The sequence below is a fragment of the Triturus cristatus genome, chromosome 9, assembly GCF_964204655.1.
Source record: "Triturus cristatus chromosome 9, aTriCri1.1, whole genome shotgun sequence".
NCBI lineage: Eukaryota > Metazoa > Chordata > Amphibia > Caudata > Salamandridae > Triturus > Triturus cristatus.
Genome location: NC_140592.1, coordinates 334,330,109 through 334,346,656, shown reverse-complemented (window position 1 = coordinate 334,346,656; position 16,548 = coordinate 334,330,109).

Sequence of the window (16,548 nt, the reverse complement as noted above, 5' to 3'; positions counted from 1 at the left end):
AAGCCCTAATACACTAAATCCTGTCTGTGAGGTGGTCACACCTCCCTGTGACAGGATGCCTATTGTTCTGCCTTCCCCTGTTCGAGCTTGGCAAAGCAGCAGGAGGGCAGAAATGTGTCTCTGGTCGGCAGCAACCATTTTGTGCTGTCCGGGACTAGAAGGCTGGTACCGGGAACACTGAGAGCTTAACGGAGCGCTCTTCCAGTGCTTGGAATCATACCTCTCATACCATTTACGGTGTGGGGGTATGATTCCAACATGTTTGACACCAAACATGATATGTTTCAATGCAGCCGCTTTCGAGATGGTCATCACATGATTACGCGGTGCCCCTCTATATAGGATATGGCTGCTTCACTGACAATCCTAGAGAATGGACTCCGTAGGCTGAAGGGGTGTCCTTGTCATGCAGGGGCATCCTCTGACTTAGGACCAAGCACCCTGCCTTCAGGACCGTAAAGGCCTGCTATAGGGGTGTCTTATAGCTTTTAGGTGCATAGTAAACCTTTTAGGTGCATAGTAAACCTATATCTTTAGCAAGTAGTGCATGCACCAACTTACACAGGCTACAATAGCAGGCCTGCAGTTCCATTTTGAAAGGTCTCTCATGGGTGGCATAATACATGATGCAGCCTATGGGAGACCTCTGGGGTACCTACGCCCTGGGTACATGGCTACCATATACTAGGGACTGACAAGGGAATCCCAGTATCCAATCTGGGATGTACCCAAGTACTGAACACAACAATTTAGGGGAAAAAAGCACATAGACTAGGGTCCTGATTAGCAGTATTTCAGGCAGACTAGTCAAAAACAGCATCACATCAAGCAAAAAAGTGGGGGGTAACCATAAGAAAAAGATCCTACTTTCCTACACCATCCAACTCTGCAGTCATTTTTTTTATTTTTTCAAGAAGAGGAGTTTTTCAACCTGGGCCCACCTCTAAACTTCTCGTAAGTAGGTCAGCTGATCAACCCGCCACAGGCATTATGCAAAATTACTCGGCCAGAAAAACACATAGACCCGCAGACACCTTTGAGATCAGCTGACCTGCCAAAAGCATTTTCCACATTACAGACAACCAATCCTCGCTGAATAAAGTTAACACTTGGAGGTGGACAAAAAGTATTTTACCTAGGGCTTCAGACCGTGCTTTGCTATCTCAGCGCTTTGTCTGGCAGGTGCTACCCTCTGTATGTGTTTCCTGTCCTTGCCACAGAAGGAAGAAAGGTGGCCAAATGTGATTGATATTGACTCTGCCACACATAACAAGTGTATTTGTGCACCACTTCACCAGGGGGGATAAAAGGCTGAGTGGGTCTGCCGGAATATGAACCTGGGCCCAGAGATCAAACACGTGCCCCTACAGTGGGCGCCCTAGTCGGCTAGGCACTAGCTCTGTGTCCGCATTCGATACAGGGTACTAATGCTTTTGTATCCCTAAAGCAGGGAATGGCCATGCATGCAGCGCTCCAACTTACCAAATAAGAATTATTTGCGCTGACAGGTTGGGGAGGAAGTACTGGTGTGAAACAAGGAGTTATTAAACTAATGGCAATCTTGATAGAGCTCGACAATGATGTTACGTGTAATTGAAATAAAAGTCAAAACCCATCATTCCCATGCCATGACCACATCTCTCAACCTTGGGTAAGAAAGATGAATCCATACTCACCTGGCCCAGGCCAGAGAGATGGCCGTTTGCCCATCTCTCAGCAGTAGGACAACGTGCATAACCCCTTGTGGCACAAGGACCTTGTTGGCCAACGAGGTATTCGCTCAATGTACTAAATACAAGCCCTACTCTTTCTGCACTCTTCAGCCAAAGTAGCACCAGTGCCACCGAGGTGCCTCAGCACCTTATGGCAACATCGCAGAGTAAACTCTATTAACACGACCCCTATGCACCCTGTGTCGAACCAGACTGTTCAGCCCCACCCCAGCCACTGAGTTCGCTATTCAATAATCTGATATGCAACCTGGAGCCACCCCATCCGCACAACGGAATGCTCGGCAATCCTAACTGAATGAGCCCCAAGTGCTGAACAATAATGTGGCTCGGGGAGAGCTGAGAACTGACTGATGCCGAGGCTCCATGAAGGCATACATTACTCTGGCAAAGTCTTGTGAAGGACATCTAAATGGCTGCACACAATCCCTGTGCCGGCGAATTTGGCAAGAATTCCAAACACATGAAAAGCCTGTCTTGGCCCGGGCTAGTGAGAATAGCTCACACTGTCCTTACGGGTAAGGCCTACAACTACAGTGGCACGCAGACCCCAATGCATCCAGCAGAATCCGCCCAGCCGAGCTCACCTGCATGCCCCAAATGCATTCACAAGCATCCCCTCAATGCGGACGGGTGCCTGGATCCTCGGGGCGTGAAGCTGAAACAGAGTGAACACAGCAGAAAAGTAGACACATTTTCTTCTACAAAATGTTAATAATGGAACGTTTTATAGGTCGAATCAGTGTGGAAAAGCCACAAAAATGAACGCGTAACAAAAACTGTTTTACGTCAAACTTATCAGTTTGACGTAAACACTCTGAAGGCAGTTTACAGTGACTGCGCTGAACGAGACAGGCTGACTCCGAGGAAGGACTGGTCTCTTTACCGCTGGGTGTCTCATGGACCCCCACAGCCATGAACGCCCTCAGGGGCCACCAGTGCCCAAGGGTAGGGCTCCCCAAACACGTGGGAACGCCTCTCACAGACAGAAGACACAACCTATTTCAAACCCCTTTGAGAAATCCTCAGATATGTACAGATGGCATAGAGACATTGTGCTTATTCTGTCCGGTGGGAAGTGGGGGATAGGTTAATATTAAACTGCAGTCCTCAGGAATCCTGGTCTAGTGTGCAAACCAACCCACGCACACAGCAAACCCATACCTTGCTTTGAGGAATGCAGCGGGGGTAGACCTGACAAATACCTGCCCTTCACCATCACACCCCCCACCCTCTTCCATTTTCCTGCAAAGTCATCGCCTGCCCCACATCAGAAACCACATCACATGGCCTCAACTTCAGACTCAACCATCCTGCGGCTGCACCGGCCTAGGGCTGCTAATACCCCTCCCCCCAAGAGGAACCACTTCCACATGAAGCCGTTAGACCAACAGCCTGCACGAACCCACTGCTCGCCCCCCAGAGACCCCAAAGAATAACAGCCAGTCGCACTACACTGTAGAGGGACATTTACCTTTATGATCAGGTAATTTTGGATTAGGCAGGGATCAGGCTTCATTCTCCTTTCTACTCAACTAGTTCTGATGAACTATTTGTAATTCGACCAAAACATTTCAAACAAATTGGACACACAAGCGAATTAAATGAAGGATTTCTCCGGTTTATGAAAATATGCCTGCACGGGTCAAACCCAAGACCCTGTCGACACGCAGCAACTAAACTATATACACCTAAGTAACGCGATTGGCCCACTTGGCACAGCGGCTATGCTTGTTCCTCGTACCCCGAATCACACCACGAACCGCCAGACTGGAGGCAGGAACAACGGGCCCAAAAGCAGCTGTGGCAAAACCTGGTGGCCACCGGTGCACACCCCACTGCTGAGGGCAAGGCCAGCGATCACAGGACCAGCGATGTCTGCCCCCTGACCCCCTCTAAAAGGGGGCCACCCAAGGAAAAGGGGCAATCCAACCCCTGTGCCCCTCCACTGGCCGTGGGTAGCAGTGACAACCATCAGTGCCCAACCCACAAGCGGACCACGGGCAGAGGTGCCGACCCCCAATGCCCCCCATTCTGGGGCCCGGGCACAGCGGGACAGCCCCAAGCCCCCACCAAAAATCACTGGGAGTAACGGGTCCCACCGCGCCCTGCACTCATACAAAACACGGACCCCCGACACCAGTGGTGGGGCTCCTGCCCCCAGCGAGGCTGCGGGCCACCTACCGTGCTGCTCATTTGTCGTCCCCCAACCGCTCCGATCACTATTCCGAACGGACACACTGGAGGCCAGAACACCAAGCCACAAAGTGAAGGGATCAGGGGCTGGAATCACTAAACTCACCACGACAAACCAGACGCTTGCGGTGCCTCTGGGGCCAGGGACGTGACGCGGACAAAGAGGATAGCCAGTGGGTGGGGGCAGGTGTAAGTACCTGTCCCCAGCTCACTGGGCACCAGAAATGATGCCACAGAGGCACTGGACGTAGGAGGAACTCCCAGAGTAGGGGTCCCTGCAACAGGACGCAGAGAGGTGCGTAATGCGGCATAAGGGGGCCGCCCTCTTACAGGACCCACTGCGTGCGCCACAGGCAGCTGCATTACTTTTGCATCTCTGGCTTCGGATGTCGGAACCACATTGGGGGCTTGGTGGGCAGCTGACTCAGGAGGTGTGCTCAGGGGGAATTTGGGCGATTGGTGCAGTCTAGAAGGACTGACGTCCCCTTGGGCCATTTTGGTAGGAGGGCGGGGTGATCAGATTATGTACAGCAGTTTGTGGGCTACCAGCCACAATTTTATAGGTCTAGCCTGAGCCAGCGCGCATGCGCTGCTCTGCGAGGCTTCTTGTAAGCACTCTAAACTACTCTATGTGGGTCTGACTGCCCCCACGCATTGTGTTGGTTGTTGCCTGTGTCATATTGTTATCGTAGCATGCACATGGCTAAAGCCGGGTGCATGTCCCACCTCTTTTGCAAAGGTTCACTCTCACTGCGTTTTGCGCAGGGTGGCAGTTGCATTCTTCGTGGGTCAGGTTACTATCTCCACAACGCGCCGTGCTTTTGCATTCTTCTGGGGCCACCTGTTTAATGTCCATTGCAATGACGGGAGATATTGATTCACTCTTAACGAACTGTCTTGACACCCGGGCGAGACACGGGCGCCGTGGACGCGCCAATCTTTACAAGTCCCCTATGCGGGAGGCAACGCATCGTCACGCTCTGCTTGCAGACACGTCCAGAGAAGAAAATTTGTTTCCTCTGAAGAAGGATTCGTTACTACATCGAAGTTGCGTGCAGATCTGTACCACTTGTTTATTATGTACGGTGTTCAAAAATAAAGACACAATCACTGCTACATAAATGAAATAATTGTAACAAAAATATTTCGATCATTCAGCAGCATCGCATGCAAAAAAATATATTTTCAAAAAATCCTTTTAAAAAACGACATTTAACTTAATACCATCTGTTCGGCTGCTTGATGTGGTGTAACAGGTTATATGCAATGAAATGGGTGACTGGCTTCCATGCTCACACTTATATAAATTACTAATCCAGTCCCCTTCCAAAAAATTACCCTCTCTCAGCAGCAACATGGAGTCCAGTTGACTCCATCCGAGCCGTGGAAAACACCGGCAGAGACTTACCGGTGGCCAATGGGGTCCGAGCCCAGCTGCACTCAGTTCAACAGCCAAAGAGAGCTGAGGGGAAATCGGGCAGCCCAGACCATGGAGAGCTCCTTTGAAAGTCCTGGGGTTGGCTGTCAATACCAATGTGACGCAGAAAGCAGCCTCGTAGCGCCTTTTCCAGATGACTTTTAGCCCTGCCTTTTTGTGGGCAGCCTAAATAGGCAGTTAATCTCCTCTGACACAGGCGTGAGTCACAGGTACACCCCCTCCGGTCCAACATGGAGGGCTGGGGAGTATCGACCAGGAGGCTACTAGCTCGGTGTGGGCACTGGGGCAGTCTTCGCAAAGCTGGTGTGACTCATGCGCAAGGGCTGGGGTCGCCTCGGGCTCTAGAGGCCGATTACGAGTTTGGATCACCGAATCCTTAATAGGGCAGTAGGGAGATTTAAGCAGTTGAAATGGATTTAACAATATAGCGCTGTTAAAATTGTAACATTGATGCAGTGTTTTTTTTTCTAGGCGCGTGTTAAGTTTTTCTCTTGCAAACTTCCGTGACTATTACGATTCCTACCTGGAGTTGTCACAATTTTCTACAAGTCAGTTTTTACCCTAAAATCTAGCCTTTATCGACCCTTTTCAGTTATTTTGAGGGAAAAAAGAGCACTAACATCCATACTGTTTCAATTTTGTGAAAAAAGTTTTACATTTAACTTGCAATAAAACGCCTCATCCGTTTTCAGTCCCAGTCAGCAATTTTTTTTTTTCACTTCCTTTCTGAACCTATCATGCAGTGCCTATGACCACCCAGGTGGTAGTTGCATACCAATGAGCTATATGAACATACAATTGAAGAACAACAACACTTCTGAGTAGTATGAAGGAAGCGTGGGTGCTAAAAATGTACTTCCAACCACTGAATTGGTAAGTCATTGGGGAAACAATAGAGAAATTGGACTAACTTTAAACTTTATTCTCAAAGGTCTAAAGTTTACATTTTGAAAGCTTGCATATGTAAAATCTCGACATTTCTTCAGATAGAAAAAAATATAGGTCTGTTGATAGTTTTCTGATTTTTTATTTTTATTTCTGGCATTCGTTTTCAGTCCCAGTCAGCAATTATTTTTTTTTCACTTCCTTTCTGAACCTATCATGCAGTGCCTATGACCACCCAGGTGGTAGTTGCATACCAATGAGCTATATGAACATACAATTGAAGAACAACAACACTTCTGAGTAGATACACGCCCTACACAATGTCAGATAATTCTGTCTGTTTTGTCGAAAACACTAAGGGCCTCATGTAGGTAGCCCAATACCGGTCGGTAACGGCCGATTTTCGGTAATTATACCGTTACCGACCGGTATTTAGGCTTTTGCAATGTAGGGGGCACATTACAGGATTCGGTAATTTACCGAATCGGTAAAATTACCGAATCGGTAATTTTACCGATTCGGTAAATACCGAATCCTGTAATGATATGTAGGGGGAGTGTGTGGGTGTCGTGTGGAGTCGGTATTTACCACCAACTAATAGTTGGTGGTAAATGAAGAATGGCGCTGTAAATACATTTGCAAGCGCTTAGAAGTGTACAATGTGGCAGACATACATGCCCTTAGGGCATGTATGTGTGCCACATGTGCACACATGCAGGAATCAGGGGTGCAACAGGGTGTCAATGTGACACCCTGCCACCCTTGATTGTGCTCCCCCCATTACCGAATCGGTATTTACCGATTCGGTAATGAGGCATACCTTCCCATTGATTCAATCAATGGGAAGGTATGCCTCATTACCGAATCGGTAAATACCGATTCGGTAATTACCGAATTTCTACGAATCGGTAATTTTTACCGCAGGAATACCTACATAGCATTTACCACTTCATAAATACCGAATCTGTATGATTCGGTATTTATGAAGTGGTAAATGCCAGGCCACCTACATAAGGCCCTAAATATGAAATTGCTGGAATATATCGGCAATTTTCCTCCCTAAGATGGCTGAACCACAGAGAATGAATAAAAATGGCTATGATTCCCCTCTTATGTGAACAGTTTATAAATATGTCGATTTTGGGCGCTCATGCCTGTGCTTTCAGAAGAGAGTGAAGTTAATCTAATAAGCCTGAAGGATAAACATTTGTCAGTGAGCACTGCAGGTGAACTGGAGGACTATATCGAAGGCACAAGCCTTCTTTGTATCTCCACCGTATGAAGGAAGCGTGGGTGCTAAAAATGTACTTCCTTCCACTGAGTTGGTAAGTCATTGGGGAAACAATAGAGAAATTGGACTAACTTTAAACTTTACTCTCAAAGGTCTAAAGTTTACATTTTGAAAGCTTGCATATGTAAAATCTCGACATTTCTTCAGATAGAAAAAAATATAGGTCTGTTGATAGTTTTCTGATTTTTTATTTTTATTTCTGGCCCTCAGGAGCCTTGGATGCGAGCAGCGGTGCGCAGGGTGGCAGCTGCATTTCCTCGTGGGTCAGGTTACGATCTACACAATGCACCGTGCTTTCATCTGGGGGCTGCCCGCTTTTGCATATGTTATTTTTTAGGTCTCGCCTAGACAGCGCATGCGCTGTCGGAAGACCTATAGTAAACACAAATATGTAGGGTAATTTCTCCTGTCGGCTGCCATTGGTTGATTCTGGCATTGGTCTTCTTATCTGGCTTATGGTTGGCTTTTGGTCCGATACGTCATTTCCGTTTTGCCTCCGTTTTGCAGGAAGCAGCACCGACCAACTACAGTTTAGTTCCGCTGCTGGCTGTTATCTATTCATTTAGGGACTACTTATTTTCTTTGCTGCTCCCGAAGTTTGCACACTGCCGCCGCTGGCACATCTGCCTGCTTCCTGCCCTCACTCGATGCCTTGCTCACCCGCTCTGACCCGGGACCAACGCTTTGCTACTCCCCGCGCTACTCAAGGACAGCCGTCTCAAATGCTTGTATGTTGTGGGGTTGATAACAAATTAGCGCAATACGTAAATAACACGTTGCTGTTCGTATCGGCTTGAACATCAAACACGTGATTTTGTGCGTACCCGAAGCGTTCGCAGCCCTCTTGTCCGCCAGGGTGCAGTACCATGATGACCTGGACTTACCTCTCACGGGTGCAGCCATCTTGCTCAGCTCTCCAGGTCCCTCCGTCCCAGCGGGGTCCTCGCACCAGACTTACTTTGTGATGAGGTGAAATGCTTGCCCTGGCCATGACCTGCAACAGGGCCATTTAGGTCCGCTCGACCACCTTCTTCTGACTGGACCCTGGCTCCACCAGAACTCCTTGTCCAATACATTTGCACCCTGCTAGTGGCATCACTGCTTTTCCCACGAACACCGGTGGGGGGACACAGTAGCAGCCCCCCATCCTGCTTAGGGTAGGTCGTGCTTCCTCTGTGCCTGGGGGCAATCAACTTGCCTGGGGGGGCAATCCACTTGCAAACACTGCTGCAGACACACCTGCAGAGGCTGATCAGCGGAGGTCTGCTGTGAACAGCTTGACCCCCCCCTCAAGTGATGGATTCCAGGGGGGAGCAGCCCCACTGATTCCAAAAGCGCACTTGATTACAAGTTCTGAGGGGGCGACTGAAGCCATCAATACACCCTTTAATCCAACAATTACTGATTTATATTGGCATAATTGTAGCACCTGAAAATGAAAAAAATCACCACTCTCAGAGAAAAATGCACCCTTCAATAACTGTTTCACAAGTTCTTGAATTCTAGAAATTCCTTTCAGCTCAGCAGTGCCACAATGGAAAGTGCTCTTGCCACTTTATGCTCCGACGTTACATGGGCGGCCCTCTGGCAACCACATCGTGCTGTTCTTTCTTGTACCTCCCAAAGTCCCCGAACACAGACCACGCTGCACTGTCCGTGTTCAAGTACACCATTTTTCTATCTGCATTAAAATGGCTTTCCAGCAGTGGTTGGAAGTGCTGAGTGGACATATTGTGTATGAGCCACTAAGTGGTGGACTGCGGTTTCTGATGCTTGTAGGTGGACGATAAAGTAACAATGTATACAGTGGATGTGGCGAGGCTGACATACCGTTGAATCAACGCTGTTGAATACTACACATCGCTGGATATATGGTAAACAGAAGTTTACAAACATGGGGAGGCCACCAAATGTTAGACTTGCCCCCTATCTCTGAATCCATTAAAGCGAGTCCTTAATATTTAATTGCAGCTCAATGCACGTCCTCATGTATCGGAGGCTGTCCCGCTCCATAACTTTCCTCCATGCCTCCTTCACTCTCGCACTCTTTAAAATGTCTTGGTCCTAGGTATGGTGAGTATGGAATTCATCAAATTACAATACAGTGTGTTTAAGTATGCTCAGTTCACATAAATGCAATGTGTCTATATTAGTCGTAATGTGTAACTGTAGCTACCATATTAACCACCCATTTAATTTACAGAAATTTAAATTCACATGGTTTTTTTTGCAGCTCCAGGTAATGTTTCCTTTAATATAATATAATTTGAGACATTGTCATATTTTCCAGTTGTTTAATTTAAACCTGGATTTCATGAGTTCAAAGGCAGGAACAGCCCTCCATCCTTCCGAGGTCGGTAAACTGGGTATAATAAAATGGTTAGTTATAAGATCTGCTATTTATAGCACTTAGAGATAGCAGATGTGCAGCATAATGTGCCGTGTGAATATAAATATATTTTTTTAAATATTCTCTGCGTGTTGTTTGAAGCAATAGATTTCAGTGAATCAACAAAAACAATACAAGTACAAAAACGATCTTTGGACTGACAAACCAACAAACAAGTTTTTTTAACTTAAAGTCTGAATAGCAAAAAAAAAAGACATTGAATCAGAGGAAATGTCAGCCAGAGAGGTGTGTCATACTCATACAAATCTATGAGCAGGGCGTTAACTCCTTGTACATATGCCCCTATGTTTTTAAAGATTTAGCCCGAGAAGTCTGCCCAGGAAAGACGAATGCGCAGGCAACGAGCGTTTGTAGCACAAATTATTTTAAATGGCTATTCTTTAACACAGACAATTTATTGTGACCTTCATCAGATACCAAACAAGCTACAAGGTCGTAACAGAAGGATATATTACTAGACGCATTCCTTAATAAGCATTGGCAAAGTCAATAGGTCTCGTCTTTGTGACCTATTGACTTTGCCAATGGATTCTAAACATGCTGCAAAGAATCCCCGATCCTGTGCAAGGTGGCTAAATATACAAGCATTTGTAATGCTATAGGTCTCGCATTTTCGAAACTTTCACCTATTGGTATTGTAAATGACAATGCCTTTTATTTATGTGCACTTTGTACTCATAGTCGTTGTTTGCAGGTTTTCAAAACACACAAATAAAAGGCATTGTCATTTACATTGCTAATAGCTCAAAATCTCGCCAATGCGAGACCTATTGCATTGCAAATGCTTGTTTTTAGAGCGCTGTACTTTTCGCAAGCGCTACTGCCTACTTGTTAACAGTAATCCACTTATAAGGTCCCAAAGGCGAGACCTATTGGCTATGCCAATGCTTGCTGTAGAGGTGTACACAGTGGCTGGAAGGTTGGAGGCGAGGGAAATAAATGTATTTTGGGGAAGCGTAGCTGGGCGGTAAGGCATGGAGGATCCTTAAGTGACAAAGGTTGCAGTGGGAAGCCGGCCGTGCTGAGTTATTGAGAGGAGAGGCTGATGATAACTAAAGGGCCGAATAAGGCCGCTGCAGCGGGCCTCCGAAGGAATGGTGGTAGTGGCACTAGCATGCTTGTCGCCGTGCCAGAAGTCCTTTTAATTAAGTTAGCCAGGTAAGGAAGGAGGGGTGGGCCTACGAGCCGGTCAGAGTTAGATGGGGATTTGAGACGGGGGCAAATGGGAGCCAAAGCCGGTCGCAGGGCTGCAATGACACGGAGTAGAGGAGGGGCAGGGTTAAAATTTAAGCATGTGGGGCAGGGAGTTCTGCAGCGACGATTATGATAGCCTTTAAAATACAAATGCGTGAAGAGAAGCAAAGGCATGAAGGGGCACGGGCAGACAGGGGTCAAGAGCTCAGGGAGGGGTTGCAGTGAGAGGGGGAGCCAGAGGGAACAATGGTGCGGAGGGGGAAACAGGGTCCCTAAGGGCAATAAATAAACAAAAGGGCAGATACGCACTGCACTGGAGCAAGCCAATCTGGAATGGAGCGACAGTGAGGAAGGGAGCATAGATCGAAGCTGGGAGGGGCAGAGAAGCCTGTAAACGTTTATGCAGAGAGGTGTTAAGTATAGTCGTACTCCAATATGATGAAAGAAGCAAGATTTATTAAAGGAGAACAGTACCACCAGTAGACATCCGATTCCTCTCACGTCAACTCTCCAACTGCCCCCAAGAACAACACGGCACGGACCCAAGACTCTAGAACATCAATAGAATCTAACCAGGGTCCATGCCAACAGCATATTTACATAGTTACCAACACAACACATCTTCCCCCCTTAAATGAGAGAAGAGAAAAAAAAAAAAAAAAAACAATTATGAATACAACTTATTCTGGATCTGAGTTACAAAATCCGATAACCATACAGGTTTTCTGCGTAAACGTTTAGTTTCAGGAATACTTTCATTTTCTTGAATAACATCAGAATTATTAAAAGTGAAAGGTAAAGCAACATCAGCCATGTTAGGACATTTATCAGTGATATCACCGTTGTTGCTATTGATGCTAACATCAACGGTACAATTCTTTGAAATATCCTCAAAATCACAATTCTGTTTAGTAGTAACATGGGCTTCTTTATACAATTTTCTGTTACCTTTAAGACCAAAAGTTTTGTTTAAATTCCAAACTTTATCATTAGAAAGTCTGACAGCATTCTTCAAAACTTCTTTCACAACAAATGGACCCATGAATTGACTTTCACCTTTAGGTACTTTCCATGGTTTCTTAACTTTTACCAGCATACCCACTTGCACAATGGGATCTAATTTAGAACCCCTTCTTAAATCAAATTTGTGTTTGTTTACAATATGAGGTCTCTCAATTTTTTTCTTTACCTCATCAAAATCCACATGACATTTGGTAGAAGAAATTAGCCAAGGTGGATTAATCTTCATCCTTGGTAATCTGCCTCTCATAATCTCGAAAGGAGCACAATCAGTCATATCATTTGGAGTAGTTCTATACTTCCACACAGTCTTCATCACCTGAATCTCCCACTTCCCGTCATCAACACCTACCATTTGTATAGCGCCTTTCAGTACTGTATTGAATCTCTCAATAATCCCAATTCCACTAGGGTTATAAAGAGATGTGGTACAACGTATAACACCAGTCTTCTGAAAATATTCCTTCGCCTTATTAGATAAAAATTGTACACCATTATCAGTGATCAAACGTATAGGCAAACCTTCCTCAGTGAAAACTTCATCTAAAAAGAGCAAGACAGCGTCAGTATTGACCTTATCCACAACTTTTATGACAGGCCATTTGGAGAATAAGTCAATGGCTGCAACAATGTATTTGCTCAAAGGACCAATCTGGCCCATGATGTCTATAGCAATGGTTTCCCAAGGACCATTCGGAACACAGTGTCCTTCCATATTAGGTTTTAAAGTCTTCAAGGACGTGTCTGAATTGGCACAATAAACACAGTCTCTCACCATGCGTTCAACAAAAATATCTAAACCTGGCCACCAGAACATTTTTTTGACTGACTGCTTAGTCCTGATAATGCCATTATGACTTTCATGACCATGTTTGACAATAATATCTCTCATACCGGAAGGAGGAATAGCTTTATGGCCTCTCCTAATAGTACCATCAGAAAAAGATTTCTCACTTCCCAAAAATTCCTCAATTCAGAAGTAAGATTTTAATTTGTGGGCCAACCTTTAATTATATATTTCTGAACTTCTTGTAAAACTCGATATTTTAAATACTCAGCACTCCAATCCTTACTTTTAATGGGCAACACACCATTATCAAGTACTAAAGCAATATGAAATTCATCCCAAGAATTCTGAACACATTCTTTAAGGGGTAAAGGAAGTCTAGATAGGAAATCTGCCACAACATTGTCTCTACCAGGAACATAAACTATTTCATAGATGAAATCTTGTAATCTCATAGACATACATGCAATCCTAGCTGAAGCTTTAATCATACCATCAGTAGTAAGTAAACGTACCAAAGGTTTGTGGTCACATCTAATTTCACATTCCTTTCCCCAGACAAACACCCTGAAATGTTCCAGGGCCCACACTACGGCTAAGGTTTCCCTTTCAATTGTGGAAAATTTCTCCTCGGTTGGAGATAAAGCCCTTGAAGCGTAAGCAATTATAGCTTCACCTCCGTTTTCCATTTTTTTAACCAAAACAGCTCCCAATCCTTTCGAACTAGCATCAGTAGTGACGATGCAAGGAAGCTGAGGATCAAAGCTATTAAGAGCAGCAGCGTTCCCAATGGCTGATTTAACATCAACAAATTCTCTTTCAAATTCAGCATTCCATGCAAATTTACTCTTGTTTTTCAATAACTGTCTAATGTTAAACACTCTACAAGAAAAATTGCGTATGTATTTGGAATAACATTCTGTTAAACCCAAAAATGACCTGATATCATCTTTAGAATAAGGGCAAGGTACAAGTTGAATGGCCTCCATCAGGTTTGGGTTTAATACCATCTTCACAAAATACTGACCGAGATATGTAACACCAAACTTACATTTAGCATGTTTAACCGTAAGTCCATTAGCAGATAGTCTATTGAGGACTACTTCTGGTGCCTGATCATAGATAAATTTGTTGTCGCCAAAAACAAGTATATCATCTTGGAAATACACTGCATTTTTACAGTCACCAAAAATATTGTGCATGATGCGCTGAAACACAGCAGCCGCTGAGGCAAGCCCAAAAGGCATTCTCTTAAATTGGAAGCATCCAAATGGTGTAACAAAAGCTGTGTATTTCTTACAGCTTTCATCTAAAACAATTTGGTGGTATGCTGATGATAAGTCTATACAAGAAAAAACTTTAGCTCTACCCACCAAAGCCAACATTTCCGTAATGCGAGGTAAAGGGAATTGATCGACTACAATGTTGCTGTTAAGATGGCGCGGATCAATGCATAATCTGATATTTCCATTGGATCGTCTGGCCACAACAATGGGGGAAACCCATTCAGAAGATTCAATTATTTCTAGAATGTCACTCTCCACCAATTTATTAAATTCCTTTTGTACCTCATTTCTTACTGTAATAGAAATATTTCTTGCTTTGTAAATTTTGGGGCAAGCGTTGTCCTTTAAAACAATTTTGTGTTTGAAATTACTTAGCTCCCCAATACTATCCTTGAATACTTCAGGGAATTTATTCAGCATGGTACTACTACATTGATTAAGTTCCCCAATAACCATAACAGGTTCCGGACTATTGGGATTAAGGATGATGTCGAGTTTACCTTGTTCAAACCATCCTAGAACCGAAGGTCCATGTTTGGATACGTACAATTTGGCTGTACACTCACGGTCTTTACATTTAAATTTAAAAACAAGCACCCTAAAACCAATAATATCAATTCTCTCACCTGAATACGCTTGAGGATTAATGTCACCAGGATACAACATAGGACCAAGCTTGCCTAAGAATTTGGACTTCCATACGCTCTCATTTATTATGGAGTAAGGAGAACCAGAATCAGCGTAAATTTGCATCTCCACCCCACCAATCATCATGTCACATATGGGTTTCTTTTTAATAGCGTTATTATCAATGTTCAAAATAATATAAGGGTCTTCTCTAATATTTAACATGTAAGACCTTTCAAACTCACCATCTTTAGTGTCATGGTCGCTCTCAACAGACTCACCTTCAACACATTTTAATTTCTTATTTTTTCGTTTTCTACACGCCTTAGCTACACGTCCTATCACACCGCAGGCAGAACATCTTTGTTTAATTGCAGGGCAACCTTTGAAATTCGCTAAATGTGAACTGCTGTCGCACCTATAGCACCTAAACTTATTTTGGTCCAGAGTATTAGAATATTCCTTTGTAGATGCATTTTTTTTATAAGTAGCCTTAGGTCTAGTATTTTTAACTTTAGCTATGACACTGCTAGATTTGCTGTTATCATCTAATTTAACCTCTTTTGCACTTCTGCAAGACATTTCAGCTTTTCAAACAATGGCTAAAATATCTTCCAATTTGGAATCACCATTCACCCACAATCTGTCTTGAATAGAAGTGTCTTTTACGTGCATGACGACCTGATCTCTGATTAAATCTTCTTGCAACCCCCCAAATTGGCAATCCAGAGAGTGTTCTTAAAGCAGAAACATAGTTATCCACTGACTCATCCGTGTTTTGTTTGCTCTGGAAAAATTTGTATCGGAGAATGCCGATGCATACTTTGGGAGAGAAGTAACTATCAAAGTCGTTAATAACGGCAGAAAAAACATTCTGGTCACTGCCACCACCAACCTTAGTCATTTGATTGTAAGCTTTGAGTCCTTCAGGCCCAACAGAATGTAAGAAAATTCCTTTCTTTTCAGCCAGAGACATTTTACCTTTGACATCCAAAGTCTCAATGTAGTTGAGAAAATATGCCTTCCATTCTGGCCATTGCATGCAAGGGGTGCCACCCGCAGGCCAGAAACACTGAGGTGGAGATAAACTGTAGTTCTGTGTGGTTGACATGTTGATAAAAGTCAATTCATAAAAAGAATACTTTTTAAAAGGTTTAGCCACAAAACGCCCTGAACAATAAAAGTAAAAGTAAGCTCTCTCACATGTAACAATGATTTGCTCTCCAGTAGAAAGTGAAGCAAATAAACAAATCAGCGTGAAACACTCTGAGAATAAGTGCGGTGGTTGCTACGCAACGTGGAAGCTTTTGGCAGAATCAAATATGGCGGCACGTCACATACGTAATAGCGTAAGGCTCTACCTCATGAAGTTTAGAGTGCCTGTAACCATAGAAAAGAACGTGGAGGCAGGAGAGTCCGTATTCGATACGTGCTGAGTCAAAGGAACGTAGAATACTGCCCGAGCCTCGCAGAAAAGTAAATATCCAAGATGCGTAGGAGTTCGGAGGATGATGTCACTCGTGGAATGCTGCCGGAGAGCGGAATCCGGTGGTAAAACAAAAATCAAAACAGTTGCGGTGAGCTTTTTTTTTTTTTAAAACAATTCAATTTGTCAAAAATGACTAAAACAAGATTGAAGCATAGTAGAAAATCCGGAAAAGCGGATGACCAACTAGATTTCCCC